The 18359-nt window shown below is 37.7% G+C and overlaps 1 long non-coding RNA gene across 1 annotated transcript in view; it reads left to right on the top strand.

The window, feature by feature from the left end:
- LOC132091867 (uncharacterized) overlaps positions 1-15556 on the top strand; it is a 104550-nt gene extending 88994 nt beyond the window's left edge. The window contains exon 3 of the long non-coding RNA XR_009422153.1: positions 15292-15556. This is a non-coding gene — a long non-coding RNA (uncharacterized LOC132091867). The remainder of the gene's footprint in view (positions 1-15291) is intronic.
- Positions 15557-18359: the final 2803 nt, after the last annotated feature.

The raw sequence follows: 18359 nt of genomic DNA, 5'->3' as shown, positions 1-18359 counted from the left end.
AACAAAATCTAAAGCAGCTTACAAAATATGAAGTATTCCCAACTGCAGTCAACTGAAAAGAATAAAATAAAATAAATCCACAGATAATAGTTAACTTAATAGTAACATGAACCTGCATATTATTAGCTTTCTTGTCCTTAAGTTATCCAGTAAAAAATATTAAACTCTGTGTCATAACTCAGATTTGAATTACACTTGATTGACTCCCTTGATTACGCACTTGTTTGAGACCCTTTGAACTTTGAAATTACTTTTGAGATACAGTTCCATTTGACTTATATCACAATGTGAAAACATGACATCTATTGTGATTAACAGCACAATGTGAGCAGTGTTTCCTGTTAAGATGTCTGTGTTGTTGTAAGATTGGAGGTATTTTATTGGAGACTTGTTTGAGTTAAGATATCATCAGGGTTTCTCTCTAAAGCCTCTTTCATTTTCTGGAAAATATGCAGATAATGTGTCAAGTGATTTGTCTTGGGATTGTTTGATTTTTGGTTCATTCACACTGCCAGTGGTTTTCCGGAATCTATGTGACATGTAATGTGGAGCGTACCATTCCACCAAGCTGGTGAACGATCTCAGCTTCAGTGCAGATAGTGAGGAACTCCTTGATCTCTGCTTCATTACAGTTTGCATATTGCATATAATATTTGCATATTTTTTCATTGTGAACGTTGATCTGCCTTTAAAACACCCAGTAAAAGAGTCACTCGATAACACTCGATAAAACCTTTACAGCACTGGTCCTGGCTTTTGTTCACACAGGGCTCGTTCCGGGACTGATCCCGGCAATGTTACTAGGTCCCCATTCTGGGACCATTCACGGGAACAATCCCAGGACATGTTAGCGTTCACACAGAAGGTACTCCTGGCTTTCACACAACGGTAGCAAACACTTGCAAGCTGTTGATGATCATACCTGACATACAAAAAGACTGACTACCTCTTTTTTAATTTCTTTATTTTACCTTAAGTCCATTCATATAAAGATAATTATAAATATGGGAGTGTTGAAGTTATATTTATTTTCCTTCAGACGGTTGCTCTCGCAATGTGCCTTGTAATGAGACTGCTAACCCACAGGCCAAAGAGTCACAGTACTCCCAAGTTTTAGGGTCATATAATGTAGGTTTTTTCAATCGATTCAAGGCAAATTTAATGGGCCAGACATTGATAGAATAGCGGGTCTGACTATGCCTTTAAAAACGAAAATACAAGAGGGGACAATGTATTGTATTTTTATACTTCTAAAACATCACTATAAATGATTGTGTCTTGCAGAAGGGAGTGGTATGCACACTAGCCCAACCGAATCAATAGTCATTTCCTCCATATTACACAATACACACTCTTCTTCTCTCTGGGATTCAAATAACTCGCAGTAACTGGGAGTTATAGATTTCTGCCCCATGGATTCATCCAGCATTGATGAGTTTGGTTGTTGGCTCATTACCGCTGTCAAAGAATAATGTTTGCAAATGGCTTTCTCAGCTCTGTTTCTTAAAAAAAGAAGAAGAAAAAAACATATGCTGGGTAATCTGTTTCCCTGAGACTTTTTGCAACCCAGCTCATGTCATTTCACATTTGCTGATGTGAAATGATGGTGAAGCATACTTGTCAGACACCTGCTCTCCAAACTTCCTAACAGTAGGCGTACAATTCTGTCAGATTTTCAAAGGAATCTTCTAGGTTGACTACTAGTTAAGTGTAATTGGCAACACTTGTGGCATAATGTTGATTACCCAAATTAATTTTAACTTGTCCTTACTTTCCTTTAAAAAAAAAAAAAAACTGAAACACCTACAGTCAAGGTCCAATACGTAAATGTCATTAAATGGTATATTCATAAGACTGTTAACATCAAAGTCCCTTTCAAGACAAGTCAGTAATTTAATACTGTAACAAAAAAATAAAATAAATAAATAATAATAATAATTCCAACACTCACAATTAAATACACATTTTCAAATCGGCAACAAAATCTCTCAACAGTTCCATAGCGCTTCTAATGCTCAAATAGCATTAAAAGGTTGGTCCAGCCAATGCACATATTCAGTCCAAAGCATATGTCATTGGACACTGACTGTTTTTTATGGCAACTGGAGCATCCAAAGGGAGCTGTGATGACACGCTGACTTAATTATTTACCAATTATTTAGAAGGTGGGACTTATTCCACCATATTTAGTCTTTCTCCTTTTCAAAGTACTATGAGTGCACCTTCAAGATTTTAGTGGGAAGAAAAATAACTTTTTCTGTGTAAAGTTATATCAAATTTTGCAACTTTGTTACAATGAAAATATAACCCCTAAATCCTTAAAATGCCTATTTTTATCCTTAGAATCCTGCTTATTTGCTTTGCACAGATGACCCCAGTAAAGCTGCAGATTACAGTATATTGACTTTGCACTGGAAATAAAAACAGAATGGAAAATTTTTAAATAGTTATATATTCAACATACATCCACAGAGATAAAACAGAAGGGCTGTTCTTACCAAAAAAAGAAAAGAAATAAGCTATTTTTTCCTCCAAAAAATATATTAAGATATACAATACAGAGGAAACCAATATGAATAAATCAGAAGGTGATCTTCTGTTACCTAAAAGCAAATGGTAAGAATGACAGAAATAATTAAACAAATTCATTTTGGTGATAATTAAACAATTCAGTGTAGCATTTAGAGAAAATATAAATAGCTTTACTTAATAGTCCCAAATAAATGATCAGAGCATAATCATAGCATGGAAGACTGGCATGTGCACGTTTCAGTGTAAGATGGTCATTTCTTTCTTCCATTTCAAGTTTTCATGGTGGTCCTGCATTTTCGCTGCCAAACTGTTAATGCTGTTTTTTTCTTCTCCTCTCAGTCTGTTAACAGCTCTGTATTGATCTGTTCCTTTAATCTGTTCTGAGAAGCAGCGAACACGAGGAGATTAAGACTATGACCACAACGCACATCTACAGAGTGATGAGGGATGTACACTGCATCTATTTCCACCTGGCCAAAAAGAAAGGAGTGAATTCAGTTGCTTTTTCTGACCGACTAAATCCTAAACAAATTATCAAGCTGTCAGTTGCAATATGCAGGCTGTAGTTTATATGAAATACAAACAGAAAGGTTCATAAACAGGATCACAGTGCATTCTAGAAGCAACAACAAGCACCTGTTGAGATTATTAAATCAGCACTCGTTTATTTGATTTTACAGTCTCAGTGAATAATGCAAATGAAAGAACTAAATGACATACAGTTCATAAACTCCATCAGCAGGTATTCAATGCTAAAGGGAGAAGTGTCTTTATGAGGGAATTTATCATCAAGCCATGGAAGCACAATATGTCTGGATGGAAGTTCATCAAATACAAGGGATAATTTCTCTAACTGAGATCGCAACACCTCAAAGACCATTTCAGTACATACTACTTAATTTAATGTACCCACTTTTTAATCCCCAGTACTTTGAGTAGCCTAGTGGAGGTTTTTTGGTTGGAACAATTTTTAACATGTGAAACTCAAATTTTTTTTTTTCATCCTAAAGTTATAGTTCACACAAAAATGAAAAGTCTGTCACCCTCACTGTGTTTCAAACCTACAGTAAATTACTTTTTTTTTTTTTTTTCATAGTCAAGTCAATGGGCACCAAAATGTTTTTTATTACTAACAGTTTTCTAAATATCTTCTTTTGTGTTTTGCAGAAGAAAGTAATGGAATGACATGGGTTGAGTCAGTGATAAAATTATTTTCATTTTTGGCTTACCTGTCTTTAAATGTTGATATAATGTCTCCACATTTATGCTATAGATAGATTTTACCTACAATTTCAAATCTACAATTTATCCCTAAGCTGTTTAAATGAATGTCCAATACTAAGAGTCAATCGACCCCATTACAGGATGAGTTGTAGTGTCATTTGGAAAACTTGGACATCAGTTTATATTTTGTATGCAATTATTTTGTTAATTAAAATTACTTTTATATCAACACCGTCCTCCAGCTCCACCCACTTTTAATTGTATTTACATTAAAAATGGTAAAACACAAAATTTATTATTTTAAAACAAAATAATTTGAGGGGAAAAAATGAATGTCCATCCATCCATCTTCTACCGCTTATCCGGGGCCGGGTCGCGGGGGCAGCAGTCTAAGCAGAGAACCCCAGACTTCCCTCTCCCTAGACACTTCCTCCAGCTCTTCTGGGGGGACACCGAGGCGTTCCCAGGCCAGCCGGGAGACATAGTCTCTCCAGCGTGTCCTAGGTCTCCCCCGGGGTCTCCTCCCAGTGGGATGTGCCCGGAACACCTTCCCGGGAAGGCGTCCAGGAGGCATCCGGAACAGATGCCCGAGCCACCTCAGCTGACCCCTCTCGATGTGGAGGAGCAGCGGCTCTACTCTGAGCTCCTCCCGGGTGACTGAGCTTCTCACCCTATCTCTAAGGGATCGCCCAGCCACCCTGCGGAGAAAGCACATTTCGGCCGCCTGTATCCGGGATCTTGTCCTTTCGGTCATGACCCAAAGCTCGTGACCATAGGTGAGAGTAGGAACGTAGATTGACCGGTAAATCGAGAGCTTCGCCTTGCGGCTCAGCTCTTTCTTCACCACGACAGACCGGTACATCGACCGCATTACTGCAGAAGCTGCACCGATCCGTCTGTCAATCTCCCGTTCCATCCTTCCCTCACTCGTGAACAAGACCCCAAGATACTTAAACTCCTCCACTTGAGGCAGGAACTCTCCACCAACCTGAAGTGGGCAAGCCACCCTTTTCCGACTGAGGACCATGGCCTCGGATTTGGAGGTGCTGATTCTCATCCCAGCCGCTTCACACTCGGCTGCAAACCGTCCCAGTGCATGCTGAAGGTCCTGGCCTGATGAGGCCAACACGACAACATCATCCGCAAAGAGCAGAGACGAAATCGTGTTGTCACCAAACCTGACCCCCTCCGGCCCCTGGCTGCGCCTAGAAATTCTGTCCATAAAAATCATGAACAGAACCGGCGACAAAGGGCAGCCCTGCCGGAGTCCAACACGCACCGGGAACAAGTCTGACTTACAGCTGGCAATACGAACCAAGCTCCTGCTCCGTTCGTACAGGGACCGGATAGCCCTTATCAAAGGGCCCCGGACCCCATACTCCCGGAGAACCCTCCACAGGCCGCCGCGAGGGACACAGTCGAATGCCTTCTCCAAATCCACAAAGCACATGTGGACTGGTTGGGCATACTCCCATGAACCCTCCAGCACCCTGTAGAGGGTATAGAGCTGGTCCAGTGTTCCACGGCCTGGACGAAAACCACACTGTTCCTCCTGAATCCGAGGTTCTACTATCGGCCGGATTCTCCTCTCCAGTACCCTGGCATAGACTTTCCCAGGGAGGCTGAGAAGTGTGATCCCCCTGTAGTTGGAACACACCCTCCGGTCCCCCTTCTTAAAAAGAGGGACCACCACCCCGGTCTGCCATCCCAGAGGCACCGTCCCCGACTGCCACGCGATGCTGCAGAGGCGTGTCAGCCAAGACAGCCCCACAACATCCAGAGACTTGAGGTACTCAGGGCGGATCTCATCCACCCCCGGTGCCTTGCCACCGAGGAGTTTCTTGACTACCTCGGTGACTTCAGCTTGGGTTATGGACGAGTCCACATCTGAGCCCTCAGCCTCTGCTTCCTCAATGGAAGACGTGACAGCGGGATTGAGGAGATCCTCGAAGTATTCCTTCCACCGTCCAACGACATCCCCAGTTGAGGTCAACAGCTCCCCACCTCTACTGTAAACAGCGTTGGTAGGGCACTGCTTCCCTCTCCTGAGGCGAACTTTTTTTGAATTATATAAACTAATAATTAAAAAATAAATAAATAAAGTAGTTTCTGGTCTTGTAAGTAAATGTGTAAAGTAGCAATTCAAATTGCCATTGTACTTCTATTAATTAAGCTTTGAGTAAATATTATATCAAAGTAAACAAGAAAACATACTGTTTCAAATTCTACCAGTTCTGTCATTTAACATGTATAAACCTTTTTCTCATTGTATCTGCGGATCATGTTGCAAGCAGCAGCAGGCTTTAGCTTGTTTCCAGCTAACCCAAAAACCTGTAGCCTGTCCTGGAGAGGCACAAAAAAAACCTTTCATTCTTTCATTCAAATTTCAAACGAATCAATTGAAGTCAATCGATTCACCCTGACAAGTACTTCAGGCACAAACCTCAGGTTGTGCTGCTTCACACCACATGTACAGTAGGAGAAACCCAAAGCTCAGCTGCTAAATTTGGGACCTTAAATGTCAGCTCAAATGATGTGCCTGCTGTTCCACTCCACCGTGAGTTTTAGAGGTTGAGAGCAGACGAGAAAATGAAGGGCCTTTGGCAGGAACAGAGCCCTTAACTATCATTCAGACGGATGTGAGTGACCTGCCTTGAGAAGCCAGGGCACAGTAACACCCCAATACTAAAGCTCAAATCAGTCAGAGCCTTGTCTGAATTTACTGAGGGCCAAATGAGATTGTTCCACCTACCTTTGATGTTTGAAGACAGGGAGTTTTAGAAACATGACATGCCATCATTTGAAATGTTATTTGTGATGTTACTTAAACAATTTTGCATGGTTTGAGAATTCAAGGTGTCTCAAATTCGAGACCATGCAGCTGAAGTGACAAAGTAAGATATTTTCAACTTCCACAATGTGTAAGTAAAGATTTTTCCTTGAGTAGAATATTTTGTAAATCCTGTGCAGAAACCATATTCATTTAATAATTTTTTAACCTGTTGTAATTTTTGCGGGGGCATCTGAGATGTGCTTCACACTTTTTGAGCATAAGAACTTAGCAGTACCATTGAGGGTAAAGAAATATTGCTAATTTCAGTTCAGTAGTTCAAGCAGCAGCATTTGTGTCAATGTTAGCACAAAAAAAACCATAAATAAAACATTTGACTCCCATGGTTCCTTAGAGCTGCAATTTGTAACTTTATTTGGTTAAAAGTGAACAATAATCAATTATTGTGCAAGTACATAGAACATCAGAGTTCAGATCTGTCGCCTTACCTTACCCCGAATTGCAGTGTTAAGGTTATAATAACAATTTATCATTTGAGCTGTCAGGTTCGATTTTGCAGGAAATGTCAATTTGACATCTATTGTCTTTTTGTAGTTACATTATGTCCATAAACAAAAAGAAGACCTGGTTACTAGATGCTGTGTTTGGGTGGAGTGTTAGTATCGTGTGCTTACAACAGTTAAGAATTCAAAATTGTCATCTAGACGCTGCTTTTAATCGATAGAGTTCTAAACAGCAATAATTGTTGACAATGACACCTGAGGAATTACCTGTTGTCAAAACTAAGAAACCTTGAACTGCGGAAAGCCTGTAGTCTAAAAGAGAAAGCGACATAGATTGTGCTAAAACAAGAGTACAGCTTTTGAGAAATTGGCAACAACTCAAAGAGCGGAAGGGTTAAAAGACTGAGGCTGAAGACTTTTTTTGAGACTTTTCAGTGGCTCAGTACATAGCTAGCTATCATTAGAGCACATGCTTGATTGATCTAGACAGGTATCGAGGTTGCTTTGTTGTTTTTTCTCATTTTGTCGTAAATTGCACTTATTTTCTGCTTGCTCTTAAAAAACAACAGTTCTTCTGTGATCCCTGTGATCTGAACTGACTGATTAATCATTAGATCTCAACTTCAGTAACGTGATTTATTTTAAAACACTGACGTTTTCATTTAGTCAGAATAAAAGTGGTAGATATGTTCCTTACCTGTGCTGTAGGATGTTCAATACAGATCTGCTTTGATGTGATCACAGATTCATCTGCACAGCGGTGCATTGCCGGAGAATTTAGTAGAAGCCAACTGAGCTTAACTTGCAGTGTTCCTTCAGCTTCACACAAAACACTTAAGTATGGAAAAAACTAATCTTGATTATAAACATATATGCCTCTGGTTTAGCTTAAAGGGATAGTTCAGTTGCTGTTAATTTATTGACCCTCAAGCCAACCAATATGTAGGTGACTGTTTTTTTCAGTAGAACAGTAAAGATGTTTAGGTGAAACTGTTCTCCTTGGCAATTCAAATGATACATGTCTATAGCTGCCTATAGCTTTCTGAGCATCAAAAAAAAAATAAAAATACATATACAGGCAAGACCAAATCAAAACCTCGTGCTCCTGACGATCAATGAGGTCTTATGAAGCAAAACAGTCAGTCTGTGTAAGAAAATGTATATTATTTGCAACATTATTACAAGAAAGCAGGTGACACTTTGTTTACGATGGAGGATGCGTTTGTGAACTGAGAGAGATGGAGAAGGCATCGGCAAAACCACAAGCCTCAGTGAGTATGTTTTATTTTTCGATCTTTTTTTTTTTTTTTGTGGAGGGGTGGGGGTAAACTGTCCCTTTAAAGGATCTACTTCAATCAAGCTCCTATTAACGATAAAAAAGATGTACGTTTGTACTCCCTTTACCTTTCTGCATCACAATGCATTCATTCAGTACATCAGCAGCATCTTCAGTTTGGCCACAACATCCCCAACGTCTTATATGCTGCCAGAGCGAAGATACTTGAAATTTGACTTCATTTTTAATGAATCCTCGCTGACTTTTCTCATACTGTGTTTTTTTGAATATTGGGTATTATAAGTTGTCATTCAGTCATGAAATAGCACCCATTGGAGTGGAACATTTCCCACCATTACCCTACTTTGGTGCTTCATGCACATATACCTTCCTTATACCTTCCTTATAGCCATGCAAAGCACGCTGCTGCACATAAGAGCACAAACCAACCGTGAAAGGGTGAGAGAATGAGAAAGACACCAAAAACGTCCTGCATTAGGGAGATCTCACATCACTGATGGATAAGGCATTAATTTAAAAGTCATTTTGAAGTCTTCATCATGCACAATGGGGCTTTGCGGTGCTTTGCAGCTTGTTATTAATTCTGAACATAGGCTCAGGCACATTCATCTTCAGGTGCGGAAAGGGAAGGCCACTCATTTATACACGGGAAGGAGTTAAGCATAGTCTCCACTGGGAGATGAAACTCCTACCTGCCCTGATGTCATCATTCACCATAATAGCTCAGAAAAGGGGTCATTATTAATTAGGGACGACCTTTCATCTTGATTCTCTGCATGATGTATAGCGTGAATGTAGACAGTTAATGCTTAACAAGAGCTTTTTTAATAATAGGGTTATCTTTTTTTTTTTTTTCATTAGATATGAAATACAACCTTTTTTTGGTATGTACTGAGGCATGAGAGAGAAAATATCTGTTGCTTAGTAATTGCTGATAAATGATTTTGAGACTGACCTGACATCTAAACTCCACTATCATCTCAGAATATGTCAGTGTTCTTCTCCCTTCTGACAAGCATATAAGCCTTAAAACATGTACAGTAGTCGGCACATTACATGGGAAAATGATCTCTGTTCTCCGTATTCTCATCCATTCCCTCTCTTCACATTGGTTTGGTCTGAGCAGAATTCTTTATTATTGTTGCATTAAGGCAGAAAAGGTGGGAGCTGGTGAGATGGGTTTTTCTGGTCGTCTTCTCCAGATCACAGTGTAATGTGCTAATGGATTCCACAGCAGCTCAGACTGCTCTGTGAGTGGGCAGGAACTCTGTTACTATAAATCCACTGCCTCCAAGCCTTTGATCTCCCAGCAATACATGAAACACTTTTGAATTACAATGTCTTTTGTCTGCCCAACTGTGTGGGATCAACAAGTCTCATTTGATCTATGCTTCCAGAGCATTATATGAATAACACACTGAAATATGAATCTAAAAAATAGTGTTAATCTTTTACAGTACCCTTGAATTAGTTACATCTTTGTGGTGACATTTCTGCTGAATTTAATGAGTGTTTTGAATGTTTGAATGCAAGGAGAAATGATGTAGCTGTTGTGGGCTATCTGTAAACAATGTGAAAGATGACTGGTAAAAATAGCTTTTTTATACATGATATTACTGATTCATTAATCTAATAAATTGCAAATAATATGATATACCTATTTGTATAGGTAGAATGACTGTGTGTATGACTATGTGTGTATCCATATATAAGCTAGGGGCATGTCAATTTTTTTATTATTAGTAGTGTTATTGCTTTAATTCAATAAGCATGCATTAAGTTGATAAAAAGTCACAATCACGGCGCACACCCTCACCTGAATTCTAAACATCACCACCTGATCCTCATCACCTGTCATCCACCACAGCACCATAAAAGCCACACACACGCACCCAGTTATTGTCCGGTCACGTTCGCGACAAGATCATTCCTGCGCTAACTATTAGGACTAACTCCTCTTTACCTTCTCTCCAAGGATAACCTCCGAAGACCCTTCTTCCATCGTCTCTCCAAGGATTGCCTCCAAGATCCTCCAAAACCCCACGGTGCGTGTGTGTGGCCCCTTCCTTCCCGGCACGGATCCCAACACCCATCCACTCCTCACTTCCCGCTCCTCTGCTTGTGTCAATTCAATAAATACCATCTTTCATCTGTTACTCCTCTGTCTCCGAGTGATCCGTAACAGTTCTTTTGAACATGATAAAAATAATAGTTTCCACAATAATATCAATCAAATTAGAAACATTTCTGGAGGATCATACTCACTGGAGTAATGGGTGCTGAAAATTAAGCTTTGCCATCACGGGAATAAAATAAATGTTAAAATATAATTAAAAAAAAACGTGCATAAGGTATTGTGCACTTGAGGAACTTCATTACGTATATCAAGTGCCTCAGAGTCTTTCCTTTAATGAGGTTACTGAAGGAAACATTGACACTATTTAGAGGTCTGGCAGTAATGCAGTTCCTCAGAGGATTGTCCCATTTGAGAGGGTGCCTGGAGGTTCTCCAGAGGGTACTGCTACTGTGGTGGTCTAAGGAACCCAAATGGTGCTTTTAATGCCTTTACCGTTTTATAGTGTTTCAAAGGAAGATGCAGGGACACATTCTTGCATCTAATGTGCCATTTTTAATCTATATAAACATGCATCAAATTGATTATTTGGTCACTGTGTGGAATTTACAGTAAATGCAGGTCTTGATTAAATGCACATTGTTCTTTCTTTTTTTATGTACTAAATTAAAGTGTTAAATTGTCAGCTCTAGTTATTTGTTTGAAGTTTAAGGTATAGAAATTTGCAGTGGAGCTCATGAGTAACAGCAATCGACACGGTTTGAATGATTGCATCTTCAAGTGCTTGTTTTTGAGAGATCCAAGGATTTGTCTATTTTGAGGAGCTTTCAAAGACACATTGAGACACATGTAAATCAAGAACTAAAATTGAAAAACAGAGACATTTAATCCTAAGTCTTTGTAAACCTCTGATAACACAGAAGAGATAAAGCAGACACTCATTCTCATGGAAATGAGAACATGAAGTGCCTGTTCTGAGGTACTGTATAAAAACAAGTTGCCTATCTGTTTTCTTTTTTTCTCCTTCACAGATAGACTGCTTTTGAAAAAATTAAATGTATATACTTTACCACCTAATACTAGAGATGATAAATAGTTGGGCTACAACAGCTAATCGATTATTATCGATAGTGAAAATCATCGACAACGATTCTCATTATCGATTAGTTGTACATGTACGGTCGCATCAAATTACAGCACTGAATAACACTTTTTTATGGAAAAAAATGCAGTTACAAATATCGGAGGAAACAGAATGAGCTTCTGCAGGAAAAAAATCATATGATGTGATCATGTGATCCAAGCTGCCCAAAACATGACAAATGCTTTTACAGTTACGTGTGTGCGTCCTCGGTGCAAAAAACTTTTAGTTACCAGTCATATCCTTATCTGTAAATGTAACAAATTCACACAAGCCTTTCCATTTTTGCCTAAAGGCTCACCATGAGACTCAGCATTAAGTTGAAAACTTTACTGAAAGTGCGCTAGCGCGGCGGACAGGGAGGCAAGGGAGACAATATTCAGCGCAAAAACATTCAATGTGCTGAAATATCTATTGTTTAACATTTATATTTAGGTTTAAAAGTCAAGTAATTTACGAGAGTAGGAACTGTGAAGGGACAGTAATTGTCTGAATATAAATATCAGACACTTTTACAGGATAGAAAACAACAGCAAGAGGAGACTGACTGTTATCAAAGTGCATGCGACGCATGTTCCTGCAAAGCATTACTGTGATTTTATTCATCTTTATTATCTTTATTGTTTTAATTTTTGATCAAGAGATTTAAACTATATACACTATGTAGCCTACAGTGATTAACACATTTATTAAAACAAATTTATGTAAGGTTTTTAACCAGGTTTGTAAGGTTTGTGCCACTGCTGCTCTTAACTGGTAATTACCAAAATAATTGTTTAGCTTTCTGTATTGGTTAGACCTCCAATATGCATAAGCTTTTTAATAACAGTATGAAGCTATTTTTAATGCTATAATATAATTATTGCTGTTATCTGTGAAAGAAAGGCAGAAAAAAATTGTCAAGTGCTTTATAGCTTTTTTTATTCAGTTACCCAATTAGTCAAAAACTACATAAACAATGCCAGCAAGCATGTGAGCTGCTTTCAATGGCAAAGGAGGCCATTTTTGTCATTATGTGAATAAATACTATTTGGTTGTTTAAGTTTGTCATTTGTCCAAAAATTACAATAACATTTTTAGATTTTGTATTATTTTTTTGGACATTCCCAAAATATTTGTGTTTTGTCTTACTACAGGTGGTCTTATAAATTGTTAAGCACTGTATGTTTTCAGAGCATTCAGTTGGCACATTTGTTTTGAGGACATTGCACAGAATGTGTAATAGTGTGTTTTTGTCAGTAAAATTTAAATAAAGAAAATAGGGGTTTTAATCCGATTAATCAAAAAACAAAACAAAAAAAATAAACCTAAATCAAACTAAATCAAAATAAACGTTAGTTGCAGCCCTAATAAATATTAGAACTGAAAGTTTGTGTGTGTGTCTATATATATATATATATATATATAGATATAGATATAGATATAGATATATGTAGATATATAAAAAAAAAATTGGGTGGGGGGGGGGGGGGGGGGGGTGGGTTTGGGGGTAAGTACTGACTGTCCAAAACACTTTCATCAGTATCTGTCTTCCTTAAGGCCCCTATATACTTCAAGCAAAATCAAAGAATGAAATGGTGTGATGTAATTTTGAGCAAAATCAAGCCAAAATGCAATTTTGGAGTTTGTTTCAGGCCTTCAAAAGAGCTTGCCAAATTAAACTTTCCAGAAAAAGGGAAAGTTCTGGCTCCAGCTGGTAAACAACTTTGAATAACCTTTGGTCCGTGGCGATAAAGTAATAAGTAGGTCTGCTCTGAGACTCTGTCCTCTGTGACGTGGAAATCTTCTCCAGCTCATTTCCTCTGTTGAGTCATTCAAGGTCAGAAATTGAAGTCTAATCATATTCGATAACAATACTGACACTATAAAGCTATTTGGTTTAAAACAATTTATTGTAGAAAATGCTATATAATTAAAAACATGATGTGACTTTACTTGACTGAAGTGCTGAATTGCATTAAGCTCTTGCAAACTAATCCATGACTATAGTCAGATGCTTTCTTAACTGCTGCTTTCTCACTGCTGTCATGTGGTTATGTGTTTATTTTGTTATTGAGAAGAAAGGACAGAGCATATATTGGTGTTTTTTAGACTTTGTCAAACAAATTCTTACTAAAATGTATCTGTTTTCTCATCTTATGTGCTTCGTCTGTGTTGTTAGAGATCCTGTTTGTCCCCCTTTTACCACCAGTTGTCTGGCAGAGCTTTGATCAGTTTTTTTTCATGTTTTTCCCCCCGGACATATACACAGATAATATATTTTAATATATAATTTCACCTGCATTTTGATCAAAACCCTCAACATCTATTGTAATGTAAAGAATCAGAGAAATCAAGTGCATTCCATGTATTGATTATTCCCTAAATTATAAGAACAAAATTGCTATCTTGCTGTGGATTCCTCATATTGAGTCTGTACTTCAGCCCATCAAACCAGAGATTGACTCTTTATATGTCGAGAATTGATTCAGACACATTACAGAAAATCCCCCTCCACACTTCAATCGCTGTTCGGGGGCAAAAACAGAAGCTGTAAAAAATCTCTCATAAGATCACAAATGATCCATGTCAGATAAATAAATAGCTGCAAATCTCTCCCTCTCTGTGTTTCACTCTGCTCTGCTTTCTCTTCTTTTTGAATGAGACCGTATCACTTATTTGACATTCTCATTTTAAGGAGACTCGTGAAGTACATCTTGACCTACTGCCATCCCTTCAGAAGGTTTCTCATGTCCCTCCACTCCACAACACAATATGCATGTTTATCCAGCGCAAGCCCACGAGGACTCTCCTCAACACATATCTGCATTTGACTTTATTTGAAGTTAGAATGGCAGTATAAATCGTAAAGCATGAGGAAAAACCAGATGAATTGTGTCCTACTGATTGCAATAGAATTCATCCTTGACCCCTAAAGATGGCCACTCTCATAATGAACTCCTCGTCTTTTGATATTAAAATCCAATCCAGTACCACATCTCGATATTTATATTAAAATTATTATACAATTTTAGTTAAATTATTTTATTTTATCTTACCACAGCATTCTTGCATAATTTTGCATTAGAATGTAATTTTTTAATGAAATGGTTAATTGGTTATTTATGAAAACATTTAATTTAATCATTTTATTTTTTATTTTATTTCACAACATCATTTGTATCATTTTGCATTAATTATAAACTCAGGTGTAGGTTTTAAAATATTTGCAATATTCCTGTGGTTTAGTTAAATAATTTTTTTTTTATTTTATTTCCCAGCATTCTTGTTTGCATGTTTTTGCTTTAAAAACAAAGAAGGTCACTCTGATAATGAACTTCTTCTTTTAATATTGAAAATGTTGTATTTTATTTTATCTGCTACAGTATTATTGTTTGCATGTATTTGCTTTAAAACCCAAGAATATATTTCTTTTAATATTTCTGTGCTTATTTAATAAAAACTTTGAGACAGCTCTATTGAGGCCGATAGCTCTACCATGACATGAGTTGTTCAAATGCCATTATAAATGTCAGCAATAGTGTTGTCAAATAGTCTTTAGGTTGTGTTCTTATGAAAACATACACACTATGTGCTACAGTTAAATGTTGCCAGTAAACCACTGCTGTTGACTGATCATTTGAAGCAGTGTTATTTTCCCCCACATTTGTGCCCACATATCTGTGTGCTTTCCAGTGAATCCTCTTCTGTCTCGCTGATGTACTCCTGTCTTTCTCTTTCTGGTGACAGAGTTCATCAGTACAATGCCTTACTCCTGGGCAATCCAGATGGGACAGGAATGGGAGGGCACTACTCTGCACCTAAGGTTGTGATAATTGAAGTGAAAGCGGTGGCCTCAGGAATGTTGCTTGACAGCTGCACAGTTTCAAGAGGGATGTAAATTGCCTTTGAACATGACAGGCGGGGCATCATTTGCACAAGTCATCCGTGATGCCAAGAGCTGCGTACCTTTTCCTCCTCAGTGGGTTAGTGGTTTTAATTAACCCCTGGCAACCTTTGCATCCCTAACATGGTAGGAAGGCTTTCCATACCTAACGTATGTCACAATGCTTCTCCAGCATAACAGATTGTAGAGGAAGCTACAATTAAACTGATAAAATACTATTATATATATAGAATTTTTTTTTTTTTTTACTGTTCCCAAACTTTACTGTTCCCAAACTGTAATGTATAATTCTGCAGATTTTATGTGGAACATTAAAAGCTGTCCTAAATAATAATAATAATAATAATATCTTAATATTTATGAACTTCAAAAAAGAGTCATGGAGAAGGGAAGACGTAGATCTAATTCAATAGATCGCTTGCAGCACCTTTCAGAGTTGATAAATTATCTCTTCTTAAGTTCTAATCATGCCACAATATTTTTCAGGCTGGTTTAGTGCTAAAGCACATGTAAGACTAAACAGTTTAACTAAAAATATTTCTGTTAAAATACTACGGCTACAGCTACGGCTGCCAATCAAAAACCATATACAATTAAAGTAAAATATCTTAATAAAATAAATAAAGCGTAAAAACAGTAATTTGAAATAAATTTTCATTAAATGTTTTACAGAAATAAATATATATTTTACAGATTTTTTCCTTGTTTCAATTATGATATTTTACTTTAATTTTATTTTTATTTTTTTGGCAGCCGTAACCGTAGTAAAAAAATAAATAATTATGGGACTTTTTTCTTTTTTTTTACAGTGCAGGGAGTTCCAGGAACAAAACTGAGTGATTATTTTTACAAACATTTATTTTTTAAAAGGAACCGTCAGAACTGTTCCGCTAAAATGATTAAAGCTGTTTTTGAGAAAGACATTTTAAGATAGTGTGTTAAACAATTGCCTCAGCTCAGTTTGTTGAATGGCAATGTGCACAATACAATGTGATACAGCAATGCAGTGTTTTATTGTACTGAACCACTAGGCCACTTGCAGAAAAATACTTTTTCTTTGTCATCATATGTGCCACTGTTTGCTAGATTATTGCACATTTGACAAATAAAATATTTGCTTTCCAATAAGCTTTTGAATCATTAAATATAAATATAAATACCTTTTACTGTAGATGTTACACTATTTTGAAAATACTATGCTACCAATTTAGCATTTGCTCCCCAATAGTTAATCATTATTCTAAATATTTCTACCATTGTAGGCATTTTAAGATATTCAGCTTTGCACAAATTTAGCAAAGCTCCATCTCCAGACACTTATCCAGATTATATGAATGTTTATTTGCATGATGTTGTCATAACTTTCCATATTCACGGTGTAGCCCTTGAGATTGTTGAGGATGATTTAGTCAAAGAGGCAGTGAAGGGGGCTTGTTGTGATTTGATTGTAAGGCAATGCCTTTTCGCGAAGCAGATTTAGGTCAATTCGGCTTGAGTACATACCTGAGAAGTAAAAATTACCCTCATCACAATGACCTCCCCCTAAGCTAGAGCTGGTGAGTAAATAATCAGGCCAGTGCTATAAATGTGATCACTAGTCACTAGCTTCAGGGAGACAGTTTTGTCTTCTTCTTTTTTCGACAAACGTGTCAAACTAAAATACTAGACCCAAACAAACATTAGACATTTTGAAATGTGCCGCTGTGATAGTCAAGAGTTGCGACTGATATTCAGAGACAAGCACCTGCATGTATTTCCATCCCTGTGTTATACAGTCAGCTGGTCTGTTGGCAGTAGGAGGCAGATGGAGCAGAAATAGCCAGCGGGTTAGCAACATGATGGGTGCAAAACCATCATGAGGTGCTAAACGGAAGCATTTGGTGAAGTACAGCAATGCTGCCCTGAGGCTGGAAAGATATGTAGAGGACAGCCAAGCTGTAACAGACTCGCTTGAGACGGTTTGACTGTCCCTTGCTTCCGTTCCAGCAATCATGATGAATGCAGCTGCATGGGATCCACCATGCATGTCTCTAGCTGAATCATTTTACATGAGTTCCATATAATCAATTTACAAATCGTAATACTTTTACATGATTAGAAATGTGCAATTATGCATATCCTAACAATAGTTCATATTTTGCCGTATTTTATTCGTAACACATTCACTGAGTTTCAGAAGTGACCTCAGTCATTATGGAGGTACTGTGTGATAAATAAAGTGGGATCTTTAAACAAACTCCCACTTTACTTGTTATATCTGTTGCGCTTATTTTACACCATCATGCATATTGCCTTATATTTGAAGAAAACTAAAAAAAACGTGCATTGAAAGACGTTCGCAGTTAAAGACTTCCTATACAGATAGGTCTGATAACAATGCTTGGTTTGCAGATACCATATGCAGTTCAACCAACACTATAAATATCATGTGAATACATCACGGGGAAAGAGGAACAACATGCAGTGACAATATAGTACTTTTGGTTGCTAGGAAACTGACAAACGGAGCTCTTATAAACTAACGCCAAGCACAGCATATTATCAGGGGCTTTCAGACTGGACTATTTTCAATTGTAATTGGGGGATGATATTAATTCAGTCAGTTTCTGGCAAATGTTCATGATTCTGCAGTACACCTTATTTTAAAAAGTCGGATGAGGGCAAACCAGCCATTATGCCTCATTTTGGATGTAACAATATAAAGAATGCTATTCCATCTATGTATTAAAAAACCTTTTATTGCATTAGGGATGGTAATTTGCTCATTATCAAGGCTAAGCTGCTCTAATTGATTAACAGCACACCTCATGAAGGAGACTAAATGTATCTGATTGCAATATTAGCAAACAAAACAAAGATACTTGTTCAAAATCTGCAAAGATCTTTCCTGCTTCAACTCGTGTGCCCTTCA

Source organism: Carassius carassius, chromosome 18 (assembly GCF_963082965.1).
Source record: "Carassius carassius chromosome 18, fCarCar2.1, whole genome shotgun sequence".
In the NCBI taxonomy this organism is placed as follows: Eukaryota; Metazoa; Chordata; class Actinopteri; order Cypriniformes; family Cyprinidae; genus Carassius; species Carassius carassius.
The sequence above is the reverse complement of the archived record's forward strand: the minus strand, read 5'-3'. Positions and strand labels throughout refer to the sequence as shown.